General features: G+C 39.4%; 2 long non-coding RNA genes across 2 annotated transcripts; one reads left to right on the top strand and one right to left on the bottom strand.

Moving 5' to 3' along the window:
- Positions 1-2345: 2345 nt before the first annotated feature.
- On the bottom strand, positions 2346-9481 carry LOC139460281 (uncharacterized). Its single transcript, XR_011652794.1, has 3 exons — positions 9354-9481; positions 4904-4937; positions 2346-2659 (listed from the first exon to the last, which is right to left on the bottom strand). It is a non-coding gene; the product is annotated as an uncharacterized lncRNA (long non-coding RNA).
- A 2099-nt stretch (positions 9482-11580) lies between these two features.
- LOC139460275 (uncharacterized) lies at positions 11581-14148 on the top strand. The gene is made up of 3 exons (XR_011652793.1): positions 11581-11792; positions 12961-13000; positions 13621-14148. It is a non-coding gene; the product is annotated as an uncharacterized lncRNA (long non-coding RNA).
- The last annotated feature ends 1752 nt before the right edge of the window (positions 14149-15900 follow it).

The raw sequence follows: 15900 nt of genomic DNA, 5'->3' as shown, positions 1-15900 counted from the left end.
TTAAATCCCAGATCCGCAATGGTTTGGTTCTCTGTCATCAATAATACATACGTGTTCGTGACCTTCACTATTTTGGTAAAGGTCTGCGACGGATGTTACTTTCCTTCACGATGAACCCGTACACCGTGATGTACCGAACAAACCAAGTTAAGGATAACGAAACTGTCTACATTGCAAAATAAAATAATATTAAGATAACATACATGATCACAAACTTGCTTTCCTAATCCCTTACGCTGATAAATATAAAAACACCAAATAAAAAAAGAGAGGCCCAAGTAAATTGTAACTTCGCTACATGTTAAACGAGGAAGGAGCCTCAAAACAAAATGACCGTTTGTCAAACTGAGACGCAATAAACCCATTGCTGCATCAACCAGATGACAGCCATGATCCCGTGAGGATCCGGGGTAAAGTAGGTCTTCAGCATCCCATGCTTGTCGTCTGATCTCATTAAAATCAGATCATAGTTCTCGCTATCGCTAAACAAAGATCTGAGGACATTCCATTACGGGTCACGTCAGAACGACCTTTCATCCGACCAATCAGAGCGTCGCTTACCAGATCATGAAAGTGACAGTCGGAATGTGTTTTCTAATCATGCAATCTCGAAAAAGTTAACACGGGGTATTCCGAACGACAGTAACGGCACATGCGACCGATTCCGTCAAAATTATCGTCTATCTCTCGCTATCTCTGTCTCTTCCTTGGGATAAACATTTGAACGGAGGAGGCGTTACACAGTTCGTGGGAAGCACTGCCATTCAATCTCAACCACATATTAGACATTCCGGAATGTTCGTTTGTTCAGTTTTCAAGATTTTAATCGAGAAGTGTTCTAACATATTTTTCGAGCGTAGTCTGAAATGAAAGTCGCCAGGTTGAAACGAGTGTCGTAAAGCTCGAGAAATCTGCTTTCCAATTGGCTGATGTCGACTTCTTGTTAGTTGTTTCAGTGAGAACTTAGATCTGATTTTAATGAGTTTACGACTAATAACGGGATCGGGTGGTCAGGCTCGCTGACTTGGTTCATGCATGTCATCTTATCCCAATTACGTTGATCGATGTTCATGATGTCAATCACTGGATTGTCTGGTCCAGACTCGATTATTTACAGTCCGCCGTCATATAGCTGAAATATTGCTGAGTGCGGCGTTAAACAACAAACAAACTAACAGTCAAGTTGCTGATGGAGAAGTTTCAAGGTAAGTCGGTTCCGGTCCGGTATAAGTCACGTGGTCTAGTGACGTAAACAAACTGCCACCCTGGAGGCAATCACTCCCCGCCATGGCTCTCGTTTAATTCACAAGTACCAAGAAACGCTCAGCTTATAACGTTTTGATTGAATGTAAGCAGGATATATTTTGGCGTGATCAAAAAGGTTTCGAATAGCGTACACCGTGCCTGTGACGTCTTTCATAAAATGTCTCCATATAGAGAGACAATTGGAAACTTCCAAAATGATATACAGGATTTTTATAAATGCTTGCACATGTATGACGTCATGGGTTATGTTTATGCTACTTATGTGGCGCCGTGGTAACTCTCCGTATTGACACGCGACAGAAGACACTTGTCAAGGAATGCAAATTCAGAGAATAAACTAGATTAACTTGAAATCCTGTGGACACTCCGAAGCACATCGAGTTACTCGTAGATCGAGACACCACAATGTGTCGATATTCTACCACAAACTAAGGATATTCTATGGCAGTCATAACATTATACACATACATGAAGACAGAACGAGTTGGAGGACTGCAAGTTCAATATACAATTAAGTTAATGATATTTTTTTAAATTCCAGATAATGTATTGTCCAATAGTGTGTAAACAACGAAAAAGGCGGCATAACATATTTTTGAAAGCATTTGTGTGGAATATTAAGTGTAAGCTAACTAAATATGGAGCCGGAATTTAGATTATAAACTATACACGGGTTATAACGATTACAATTTATAAGTAATTGTCAGACACTGTTTGCCAGTTTCATCCTCTGACATACCCATATTCTAACGGCGATCTTCTCTTAGCCTCGTAATACAGTAACACAATACACGTCATTGTTACATTTCCAGTACCTTAATTTTGAAGACTAAATTGAGTGATTGAAACTCAGGTATAATCAATTAAACGGACACAAATATACTACTCAACAGAAGTTAAAGAACAACCGATTATTTCATATGACTCTTGTTAAATATTGTATAATTATTGATAATAACATGAATAAATCGCGTGTTCGTTAAATTCTTTTGAGTAGCATATAGCACAAGCCGTTTCGAAAAAGGTCTGGTATAGCTCAAACCTGATATACGCGTTCAAATAAATTGACAAATTCTTCTTCAACAACTTTAATTCATAGATAACGTGAACAGTACTAGAACAGAACCAATTCTGGCACGGTTCTCACAGAAATGATGTCAGCAAAATGCCAAAGTACCAAACTGCGTCAGTGTTGCCACAGAGCTGTCGACTTCCGGTGGATCTACTTCCGGAATACTTCTATTTCCAGTCTTTATTACAAACGCCCACACTGTAACCTCCGTCGTGATGACACTCGTATCCGTCGCAGCACGGAAGCAACAAGCCACACTCCTTTTTGTAAGTCCCGCAGAAATTCCGCTTGGACAGGAGTCTGTCACGTAAAGAACGTGCTCTGGAAGAAAAAACAAACAAAGATGTTTCCTACTTGAACTTACCCATTTGTTTCCCTATAAATCGAATTATACGACGCTAAATATTAAAATGGAGCCGTCCAATTGCATTACAATAATGTGCGAGAGAAATTCTTTAAGTACTTACAGATAGGACGTCACTAGCCAAATAAAGGCGTGGGAGCAGAAGGGTAAAAGTTATTCATCCTAACAGAATGGAGATACAACACACTCAATAATCGGGGATGGCTTAGGTTGTAACAACCACTTATTGAACAAGAGCTGATGAAAAGTCAGCCAACCTTGTGCATAACAAACTGTTTGACACAGCCGATACACGATACGAGGCCCGGCATGGCATCCACGACAAACTGTTTGACACAACTAACACACAATACGAGGCCTGGTATGGCGTCCATGACAAACTGTTTGACACAACTAACACACAATACGAGGCCCGGTATGGCGACCATGACAAACTGTTTGACACAACTAACACACAATACGAGGCCCGGTATGGCGTCCATGACAAACTTTTTGACACAACTAACACACAATACGAGGCCCGGTATGGCGTCCATGACAAACTGTTTGACACAACTAACACACAATACGAGGCCCGGTATGACGTCCATGACAAACTGTTTGACACAACTAACACACAATACGAGGCCTGGTATGGCGTCCATGACAAACTGTTTGTCACAACTCACACACAATAAGAGGCCCGGTATGGCGTCCATGACAAACTTTTTGACACAACTAACACACAATACGAGGCCCGGTATGGCGTCCATGACAAACTGTTTGACACAACTAACACACAATACGAGGCCTGGTATGGCGTCCATGACAACTGTTTGTCACAACTAACACACATTACGAGGCCCGGTATGGCGTCCATGACAAACTTTTTGACACAACTAACACACAATACGAGGCCTGGTATGGCGTCCATGACAAACTGTTTGACACAACTAACACACAATACGAGGCCTGGTATGGCGACCATGACAAACTGTTTGACACAACTAACACACAATACGAGGCCTGGTATGGCGTCCATGACAAACTTTTTGACACAACTAACACACAATACGAGGCCCGGTATGGCGTCCATGACAAACTTTTTGACACAACTAACACACAATACGAGGCCTGGTATGGCGTCCATGACAAACTGTTTGACACAACTAACACACAATACGAGGCCTGGTATGGCGTCGATGTCAGTGCATGAGTTTTCTTTAAAGGAGGTTCACCAAAATATGTTTTCCTTGTTAACCTTTCCATAAACTATTATTCGTGTTTTCATCATTTTCTCGTTTTACGAATGGGCTTGTTTGTTTGTTCGTTTGTTGTTTAACGCCGCACTCACTTATGTTCCGGCCTTTTGGCGGCAGCCTTTAAACAATCGAGTATGGACTAGACAATCGAGTGATTGACATTATGAGCATTAATCTACACAATTTGGATACGATGACATGCATAAATCCAAGTCAGCGATCCTGACCATCCGATCCCGTTAGTCGTTTCTTACGACAAGCATGGGTTGCTAAAGACCAATTCTATTCCGGATCTTCACAGGACGAATGGGCTTGTACACCACGAGACCCAAGGTCGGAAAATCTCTTAACATATGTAACGAATATATCATGACGAGTTCACACTTAACAACGATTTAGTCTCAGTGAAATATTCTAGTGTAACAGTAAGATCTATCTCCATCGAACTCCGTAATTCGAAACAGGGTCAATTGTGACGTCATATCGGAAATCATTACGTCATGATTCCTTTACAGACCAACCAAGGGCGCGTTGCAAGCCACGAATCGCTTAGCGTACGTAAATTAATCGTTCTTCCGGGGTCTGCAACAGCTCGAAACGCTTGCGCACTCTTCCAAAAATGGCGGCGCAACTACCGCTTGGTAGTCGTGCTCTAATGAGGAACGTAACAGAAGAGGCTCGATGACGAGCTGATTAATTTCTGACTACTTTGAAGATGTGGAGCAGACTCGGGATGATTTGGAGTTTGCTGCCTTTGCCCATTTCCCAACTGATCCAGGCAAATATTTCTCGTTCCGCTGTCGAACTCAGCCGCCATTTTGTTTTCACAACGAAGCGACCTCAGCCAGCGATTGGTGCTTGCAACGCACCCCAGCTGACCTACTAGTCAATCATATAGCTAGATTCTTTATTAAGTAATGGTAACGTTTGCTAACTGAGAAATAACGGAATTGTACTCACAGGAAACGCATATCATCCGGCAAAGCAACATTCTCTGTAAGAAGGACAACACTGGCTGTTACACATGTCACTACATATGTTTTACAAATGTCTTTAACAACATATCCAATTAGGTGCAAAGGGTTAAAGTTACGAACACATATATGCACACAGATCGATTATTTGACATCTAGCTACTCTTTCGCTATAGATCTAGTTTCGTTCAACATCCATCTTCTAGATAACGTCAAAGGCCTACGTCACTCGGACGTTCCTCCCACAATAACCTACAATATAATATATACTGAAGCTCGCTCTCTCTCTCTCTCTCTCTCTCTCTCTCTCTCTCTCTCTCTCTCTCTCTCTCTCTCTCTCTCTCTCTCTCCCACACCCACACACTCCCCGACACAAGTGGCATTTTAATCTAGGCTATCAATGTCGGCACAATAATGAGCCTCGACAACTGTTAATTCAACTTTCCCATTCACAAATATATGTATATATTACAGCCTCAACTCTAATGGTCACACTTTGATATTTACGCCCCCGGAATTGTCGACCAATGCCCGTAGTTTTTCCCGTCAGTACAAAAGAGTTCCTGGCTGTCTTCTTGGGACATATTTTACTGACATACCTCATGGACTTATTAAATAATATTTTATCAAACTGTATTAATACTGTGGGGCAAAACAGTTGTCCCAGTCTCCGCATATTACTGTATATAAAATATAGTTTTCTAGCACTGCAAGAATCGTGATTGTGGGTTCGAATCCGAAAAATGAGCCCCTTATGATAAGTTGAAAGCATCTGTGACAAGCGTCACTTTTAGTTTGGTTCAACGGTAAGGTGTTAAGCGGTGATATACACGCAATGCAATAGACGATGAGACTAAACCCACAAAAATTCACTCATTAGGCATTCAATATGGGGCTTGTTACGACGTAAATTGTAATAAAAAGGTAAATTGTAATACTTGCAGCAAATTGTAATAATTTTGACGTAAATTGTAATAACAACGAAAATTGTAATAATATTTAACGTAAACTGTAATACGCAAATTGTAATAAAAATTGACGTAAATTGTAATAATCTCTACTTGCGGTAAAATGTAATACATTCTTACGTAAATTGTAATGACCTTACTATTGTAGTGTCCAAGACGCCAGTTGACTAGAAATGATCTTTGTCAATTGAGCTTGCGTTTCACATGTACAATTCGAGAAATAATGTGTGTGATGACAAACGTACAAAGATGTTAAGTTAGGGATGGTTGGTATAGGCTTTATCGTACACTCGTCATTAAAGGGTGGTGTCAACATAGTGAAAGACATTTATTGGAAGTGATGTGATGTTTGTGGCATGCTATCATCTACGTAGAAGATACTTTCATCTACGTTGATGATACTTGCCATCTAGATACTATCGTCCACTTACACACTTTCATCCACGTACATGATACTGTCATCTAGAGTATGTAGAAGTGCAGTCTTTACATACATTTACTGTCATTACATACACACCTACATGCGGGCACACACACACACACACACACACACACACACACACACACACGCACGCACGCACGCACGCACGCACGCACGCACGCACGCACGCACGTACGTACGTACGTACGTACATACGTACATGTATACACACATATAGTGTTTGTGTGGGGGTGTTTTTGTAAGGGTATGTAGTGTGTGCAACACGTGTTTGTGTCTCTGTGTGTGTGTGCGCGCACGCGTGCGTGTGTATGTGTGAATGTATGTGTGTGCGTGTGTGTGAGTGTGTGTATGTGTGTGTGTGTTTGTTTGTTTTTGTGTGTCTATGCTGATGAGGCCCAAGTATCGCAGCAACAGTATGATTTGGTTTCTTAGATAGTTACTAGTCTTTTCATCAGAATTTTAACAAAGTATGTTGTAATTTCATTACAGTGCTTGTTGTTTGTTCGAATTACTTTAATCCTCTTAAACCCCCAGAGGAGGTTATGCCTTCAGGGGATTATTGTCCGTCTCAAATTAGTGATAAAAAATATAAAACGTATTATCTACGAAGAATATACTTATGTCTTCGTTGGACATACCTTTTACCTACCGAGAAGATACGTTTATCTAATGTATTTGCTACGTTCTAATTCGTATATCTACAGGTCTGTGTTTCTATTTTATCTTTTAAAATATCTTACTTTGTTCATTTGTTACATTTTGTATAACCTTTAATTGCTCATATCAGCATTTTTGTGGGACCTCTCACAAAGTAGTGTCACTCATCTTTCACTTGGAACTATATGTAGAAGGTCAGTCATAGATCTGATACCAATGACATAGAGGTCGTATTTACTGGCATACATGTATACGCACGCACGCACGCACGCAGACACACACATACATACATACATACATACATACATACATACATACATACATACATACATACATACATACATACATACATACATACATACATACATACATACATACATATGTGTGTTTGTGTGTATATGTGTGCGTATACTGTTGAGGGCATAGTATCGGAGATAAATATAATTTGGTTTCTTAGTTAGTCACTATTCTTTTCATTGGAATGTTAAGAAGGTATGCTATAATTTCAATATTGTATTACAGTGATTGATGTTAGCTGAAATTATTTTAATCCTCTTAAACACTCAGAGAAGATTATCCTCTGAGGTAATTTTTGTCCGTATATGTGTCACAAATTAGTGATAACTTATGAAAATCGTAATTATCTGTTTCGAAAATTATGTACCGCATTATACGTGAGGTACCAAATTTGGTATCAAGGTTGCTTGGCGCAATCCACCAACGATTGCCGAGTTTAATGATCTTAGAATACTCTTCGTATAAGGTCAAAGAGAATATTTACGTTAGTGACAAAACCCTTTTCATTATAGATTTTCCATCCTTTCAATTTTGATCAAAACAGATATATTTCAGCAATAACTGATTGCAACAAATTTATTATACATTCTGATGCTCTTTGAAACTTAACAAGACATGCCCGAAGATACCGGATATTATTTGTGTATGCTTTGAATTATGATTTCGTGCCGTTATCATGATGGATTCTATTTTTGTTGTTGGGGCAAGGAGTTATTATCCTAGCAAAGGTTGTCAGTAAGTTGTTGTGAGTTCTTCCAATGCGTTTATATATACATATAATTATACAACAATGTACGATAACGACCTTAATCCTCCCCCACACCTATACTTTAATGACGATTGTACGATAAACCCTGTACAACCCTGACAAGGATAGGTTCTAGTCATTTAATGCCTTTGACCCTAAACTTATAAGGTTATTACAATTTACGTAAAAAGGTATTACATTTAACCGCAAGTTGAGATTATTACAATTCAATTCAAGTCAATTTTTATTACAATTTGCGTATTACAATTTACGTCAAATTTTATTACAATTTACGTTGTTATTACAATTTACGTCAAAATTATTACAATTTGCTGCAAGTATTACAATTTACCTTTTTTATTACAATTTACGTCGTAACAGGGCTCCCCGAGTTCGAAATCCCCACAAGTTAAATATTTAACATAGGTAATGTAGTCGGTATCTAACCGGCTACATCAAACAAGCTACTGGCGAATGTGTTTACTTATTTCTTTTACAAAAGAATACCTCGACATGATATAACCTTGATGACAAAGAGTTCAGTGCACCTGTTCTGGGACCATACATTGGGATATGTAGACTGCCAAGCAGAGATTGTAGGAATACACAGGATCCGGATTAAATAACGCCCAATGGCGTGAGAGGGGTTTGTCAGAAGTACTTGGGTTATAAAACGGTAAAGTGCGATAACCTTTTTCCAACAACTGTGCCACTACCAGCTGTGAACTCTTTCCACTTTCCTCTTTGATTTTCAATGTAACTGTAAGATGTATGTCGGACACATAAACCGTGTGTATTTTTACTATCTAGTTATGTTCAATTAACTTACAACACCACCATCAATTGACGAGTTTACCAAAACTCCCCAGCCATTCCTCATCTGCAAAATGACGAACCGCATTGTTGGGCTTCGTGATGGGTTACAACAAAAAGTGCAACTTCGGGAAAAAACAATAACTCTAAAAATGCGGAAACAGAATCGAATAGAGAATGAAAGAAAAAAAGTTATGCCTATTTTTAGATCTGTTAATTGCCTTGCAGAAAGCTGGAAAAGATTATTCTACTCCAACTTTGTTATTAAACTTTTGTCTTGATGAATCTGCAGTTTATCGTTATCTCTTAATATTAAGACTAAAGCTGAAGGCGATGTATCCATAACATGCGTTAGTATTCACCCACTGACTCACATTCGTATTGATACAATGAAATAATGTCTGTTTTGGCATACATCTACTTCACACTGGTCTGAACAGACTAATTTCAAACAAAGGTGAAAATAAGCTCCCCGTGAGTTAACGTTAAGATATTTTCAGTAAAATATTACCTTTTTTATCTTGAGCGCTTGCGAGGGCCCAGACTGTAATCCCAAACACGATCAACAAAACGCACTTCATTGTCTTAGCTCAAGCCTTCAATGGGAGGTCTTGCCAATCTTTCGTCTTCGTCGGAATGATTTCGTAACGCATTCTTTTTCATATCTCAGCCAGCGGGTATAATGAATACTAACCAGTTAATTAGCCTAGTTAAATATGCATAGCCTGATCAGGACATTCGACAGAGTACCAAGGGATTGGGGCATATTGATGTGCAAATGTTTGCCATTTCGTTTAATACATAAACTCGTAAATATCTTGCATTAATTTAGGCTAGTTGTGTCTTCTTGACCACTGGTCAACTGTCAAAGTTGTAAAGCATCCATAAACGTGGTCTTGGGACGTTGTTAGCGGCATAATGACGCCCCGCCTCGTAATGAGGTTGTCTGATTAGTGTCTCTGCGGGATGATTACTGATGATTACTCGTGTGAGTAATTATGTGTTGGTATCAATAACCACTGACTGAGCCAGACGGAGAAATAACGGTGAAAGTGTTGAGAGGACTGCATAGAAAAATGTATTCGAAATGTCAAGATGAAAATTACAAATATTTTAAATTAGCAGCCGATATTTGGCTAACTTTACATCGGTATTCGTGTAGTTAACATATATGTTGGCAACACAAAGTATACGCCCATGTTTGAATGTGGGTCATAATGAAACAAACAAGAAATGGTTGATTGATGTAATGTATTTGACACTTTAAGTTTGCTGTGTTCGACGACTGTTTTCAGCCTAGTAACGTTTTGATAATTTGGAAATATTTTTTAATCAAATCAAAGTTTCTAGTGTATGTTTTGCTTTTTCCGACAGTTTAGTTAAATCCGATATTATAATTTTAAGTAAGTTATTAATAAGAGATTATATTTTAAAAGAATTATAATAACCCGCAATGTTACTGACCAATGACATTTATCCGTAGTCAGCAGCACACGGCCTAATACAAAAGTCAGATTTTAACTAAGTGCTTGAGAACTGTTTTGAATGTGTTGCCGTAAAACAGAAGTAGAATGTTCCACAAGTTCCACAAGCAACCATCAGTTCTTTTGAAAAGGGGAACGTGTTCTTCAAACAGAACATCGTCAACGAAATATAATAACTTCATTTTCTGAAACATACACTCTTCAAAAACAAGAAACGCACAGGTAGTATGTAGTTCATGAACCTGACTACACAAAAAATCAGGTATATAAATTGGATATATGTTATTGGAAAATGTTGGTGGCCTGATATTCGACAAACGGTGCGTTAAAACGCAGCCATTGTCGATTTGCAATGTCTTCAACGGCATTGTTTTCACACTTGTTCAAAAATGTCATGGAGGAAAACAGTAATGCAAAATGCAAGTGCAAGTTATGGCATTCATAAGTCGGGGTACTGGCTATAAAAAGGCAAGCATAAGTCAATAATTTGTTACCGCCCCTGCACAGGATCACTACATTCGACTGTTCCACCTACGTCATCGCAATGCAACAGCTACGAGACTGCAGGACGCATCCCTGGTTTGAGGAGGATATCGGTCCAGACTGTCAGGAACCATCTTCGCCAGGCTCGAACCCGACCCAGAAGACCAGTTATCGTCCCTGTTTTGCAATAGATCCATCGACAGCGACGCTTGCGTTGGAGCCATACCTTACAGCCTTGAAATTTGAGAAACTGGAGACGAGTGTGGTTTAACGATGATTCACAAATTCTTCTTCTAACGATGAATAACAGAATGGCACAGAATTTCGCAGGACAGAATTCGTACACTTATCTAGTCAGTGCCGAGGAGATGCAGAGCCGTGATTGCTGCCCGAGGCGGTCACACGAGACACTGAGTTCAGTGCAACCTTATGGCCTGATGTGACATGACAATGAACAGTTTTTCAATGCCTTTGTACAACGACAACATGTGACTATCGAGTTCCACAATTTCATATTTGCATCTGTGATATTAAATTAAATATATCGACTTCTTTAGGTACAATAAACTTACTAAAATCTACCTGTGCGTTTCTTTTTTTGAAGAGTGTATTTTAGAACAGGCAAAGTCAAGATTAATCCATTATGATTGTGAAATTACAAATTTGACAACTTCAAGTAACATAAACAATCACAGCGTTTGATTCTCATTAAACTGACCGAATAAAAGCACACGGGTTGTCAAAGTCACGTGACAGTTCTACTCCCCACATATTGCAGAATGTCACATCAACTACCACGAGGAAATACGCCATAATTGCCTGCTGTAAATCCCCGCTCGCTGTCAGCACTCTGTCATCGACCTGCAATAGACAAGAAAATTAGCTTACAGTTCTACATTTCACTAAACAAACATCAATCATGACGAGGGTGGTGATTTTGTCGCTTCTCTGTGTACTCTACTGCGTCATGGTGAGCTCGGAAGGTAAGTCTGTGTTGGGTATTTTCGATTGTAATTTATGAATACTGACTTACAATTTTTTATTATTTTTTGTATATGACAGGAAGATAATTAATATCACATTTCATAGCAGTTGCTATATCATGAATTAATGATTAGACATGTCTGTATCATGTTAACTTTGCCACCTCTGATGTCATGAATATGTTTATATGGATATTGCGTAGTTTATTTAACCAATCAACAATGAAGTCACCAATAACAGTGAACATTATGAAAATGTTTATTAAATATGTGTTTGTAAAACAAGCTGTTTAAAGTTTGGGGCACGTATATTATTTTGTAAGAGAACCTTGTTCGTGATTAGTTATTTCCATTTAACATAAAATCTTTATATATACATAAGTAAAGATATTGAAAACATCTTGTTACCAACATGAATGTGTGAACAGTTTCATATGACATGCAGATAGGTGTCTTGTGTTAGTTAACATTATTCTCAATTTTCTGCTCATAGTTATACCATGGCTATTCATGCTGTGTGGCATATGTGCTATGTATGTTCTATGTTCCTGTAAGACACGTGCCCATATATGTGGCTATGAGTGGGGAACTCTGTCTTGGAGCACAACACAAGTCTTAAGTTAACAATGCGTTTTATTATAGTCTCACATTATCTTGACTTTAATACTCATCATTTAACTTGTCACAAATTAATTCATCACCTCATGCTTCTACGAGCCTAAATTTCCCGCATTTCAACTGAGGCCATACCCTTTTTCGCCCACGACCCCAACACGACCAGTTAAAAATGCGTTTTATTATAGTCTCACATTATCTTGACTTTAATACTCATCATTTAACTTGTCACAAATTAATTCATCACCTCATGCTTCTACGAGCCTAAATTTCCAGCATTTCAACTGAGGCCATACCCTTTTTCGCCCACGACCCCATATTTCTTGTCCTACCCTCTGTACATGTGTTCCTCCATTCGTTCTGTTCTTCAGTCTACTCCAACTCCTCCAGAGTCTCCATTTCTTCTCCTTATCCCAACTATCTCCGTGTGATCCTCCACTCCAATCCACTCCACTCCACTCCAGGATCAGATTAGATCATAATTAGCATGTATTGACTACTTGTTTTATCAACAATTCAATATATTTCAATCCTCTGTGTGTTGTTATTTCAGTAGCCCGTGCTAAAGAAGAAAACAGAAATATATTCCGAAGGTATGTAATAATAATAATAATAATAATAATAATAATAATAATAATAACAACAGCTTAAAATATTTGTAATGCGCCAAATCCACACCCTAGGGCGTGCCGAAAGCGCAATATTATTACCCCTGCCAATCGATCAGTGTCCACTCGATTTACATTCTCAGTGCACTAGGGATTCTGTACTCTTGTTGAAATGCTGATTACAGATGGCATTCGAGACAGAAATAGGAAACTCTGTCAAAAGGTGTGCTCAACTGGAAAATGCGAAAACCTTAGAGATTTACAAACATTTCAATTTCCGAATATGAATTAGTGAGTGAGATGGATTTAACGCCTATTTGAACAGTATGTCAGTTATATCACGGCGTGGCAGCTTGATGTGGGCGGAAATCCCGAAGTGATGCAGGTCTTAGACATTTACCACTTTGGTGAAACCCACAGCAAGGAATATGATGTTACTATAAACGGGGAGGATCTGAATAATAGATTTCTGGCACGTCTAGGGGACGCAACTCTGCATAAGGAATTGGGGCGCCTTAGACGACTGGAACACCCGTGCCCCGACATGAATATGAATTCTCCGTTTTAGTTTAACATATTTCGCAGTTATAATTCTTGTCTTGTAGGTTGGTTACAGATCACAAGACCCGTGGCCTATATGGAATGTCGTGCACGCAGCTAGGACGGAGGTGCGAATATGACGAGGACTGTTGTGTTGGTCTGGTGTGTTTCAGCTCCTACCAACCACAGGGGGTCTGCTGGTAACCTCGGGATCCCTCGGCTCATTCCGTCACAACTCGGACTTGTACACTCGACTGTTTGAGCTTTGGACTGTTTTTTGAACAAAATTGATTTTAAAATCTGAGTGGCGGTGGTCCCTCAGTGTTTGTAAATATAAACGGCAGTATTGTAAAACCTCATATATGTCCATTCCTTTTCTTGTGTTAAAAGTCAACCTCACATCCCGCTCCCTTAACGGATAGATAGATGGCAAGTATATGTAACTGTAGGATTTTCGGAAACGTAATAATCACTAATGCGGGCCTACTAGGGTCAGCTAAATATATTGCCAAGGTAACTCGAACTAGGTAAACAAAGAAACCAGGTTTATATTGAGAAACTATTGTTTGCTAATGCACGTTTAACGATTCCTCATAAAAACAAAATTATATTAATTCATGATATAACGAAAAAAGCGTTTGTTTCCAACATGGTCGTGTGCCTTAGCTGCAAATGTATGCATAATACATGTTAATTTGTTTGTTTGTTGTTTAACGCCGCACTCAGCAATATTCAAGCTATATATATGACGGCGGTCTGTCAATAATCGAGTCTGGACCAGACAATCCAGTGATTGATATCACGATCATCGATCTACGGAAATGGGATACGATGACATGCATTAACAAAGTCAGCGAGCCTGACCACCCGATCCCGTTAGTCGCCTTTTACGACAAGCATTGTCGCCTTTTACGGCAAGCATTGTCGCCTTTTACGGCAAGCAAATGTTGCTGAAGACCTATTCTACCCCGGATCTTCACGGATCTTATACATGTACACACACAACCAAACTGTCTTACTGGCGCAAAGTCCACACAGGGGAAAGAAACTAGAAGCGAAAGAGACGCAGCCATAGATAAGTGAGTGTGATGATGCGCGAGACCAGGGCAGCTTTTAGACCTGGTCATGCGCACCGCCTATCTGGGTAAGAGTCCCGCTACCAAGGCAACCAGACTACCTAGGGTATGATTTACATATTCATGATGCGATCTCAGGTCTGACGAGTGTGCTACCATTAGCATAACATCCATTAAATACCATCGAGAAGTGGTGGCGACAATGTTGTCAGAGTTGTCTCCCTTAGACCACGAGCCACGACCACTCAAACTTGTGTCTGGTACGTGATTGTTCAATGATTTTGTTTGTTTGGTTGTTTTCTTTCGGGTTATTTTCTTTTTCGTTTTTGTTTTGTTTTTGTTTTTTGTTGTTGTTGGTTTTTTTAGGGGTGATGGTGTGTGTTTCCTTTCTGTTTTTTAACGCGGCACTCAGCAATATTCCAGCTATATGACGACGGTCTATAATAACTAATAGAGTCTGGGCCAGACAATCCAGTGATTGACATCATGACCATCGCCCTACGCAGTCGGGATGCGATGACATTGTACCTGGACATGACACCAACTGTTACAACTATCGGTACGAGAATACCTGGCTACGTTTAACAATGTAATGTTACCGAACGTGGTTGTAAACAAAAAGTCAACATGATCCTTGTACTTTAAAGCGGGGATATTTAACATGTCCATTAATGCTGCAGTGGTGAGCTTTAACACAATTCGAATGTAGCATACTGGAGACACTATAGATGGGTTTATCCAAAGGCTTGCAAGATGTTTGCTGGACAGACAGATCAGAGCTGAATAGGACTAAATGGCTGCCTGTTTCTCACCAGTACAGATGTTCCTCCGCCATGACCTGCATCGCCTGAGCTACACCTCTGTCAGCAGGACTCAGATCCCTGTTGAGGTCCACCCCCAGCTTCTGGTTGAGGAAGTTGATGCACAGTGTCGAGTCAGCTACCTCCTGCCCATCGTACTCCATCCAGGGGAATTTGCTTTTAGATGGCATCGTAAACCCGTGGACGTTCTGTGTGAAAGATCACAGATCAAATTTATCATGATCACGTACGAAATAATTTGTATTAATGTATATCTCTTCTAATTGATTTTAGTAGTGTCTTGCTTGGATTGTGAGGAAATCTGAAACTAAACAAAGATGACAAATTTCTAATGAAGATTGACAGTTTTCATTCATTATACTCCAAAATATCATAAAGTTAACACCGTGTAAATATCCCAGAACAAAATGTGATTATGTCACTCATTACAATAACTGTGATGAACAAT

Source organism: Haliotis cracherodii, unplaced genomic scaffold (assembly GCF_022045235.1).
Source record: "Haliotis cracherodii isolate W230 unplaced genomic scaffold, xgHalCrac1.p SCAF_1, whole genome shotgun sequence".
Lineage (NCBI taxonomy): Eukaryota > Metazoa > Mollusca > Gastropoda > Lepetellida > Haliotidae > Haliotis > Haliotis cracherodii.
The sequence above is the reverse complement of the archived record's forward strand: the minus strand, read 5'-3'. Positions and strand labels throughout refer to the sequence as shown.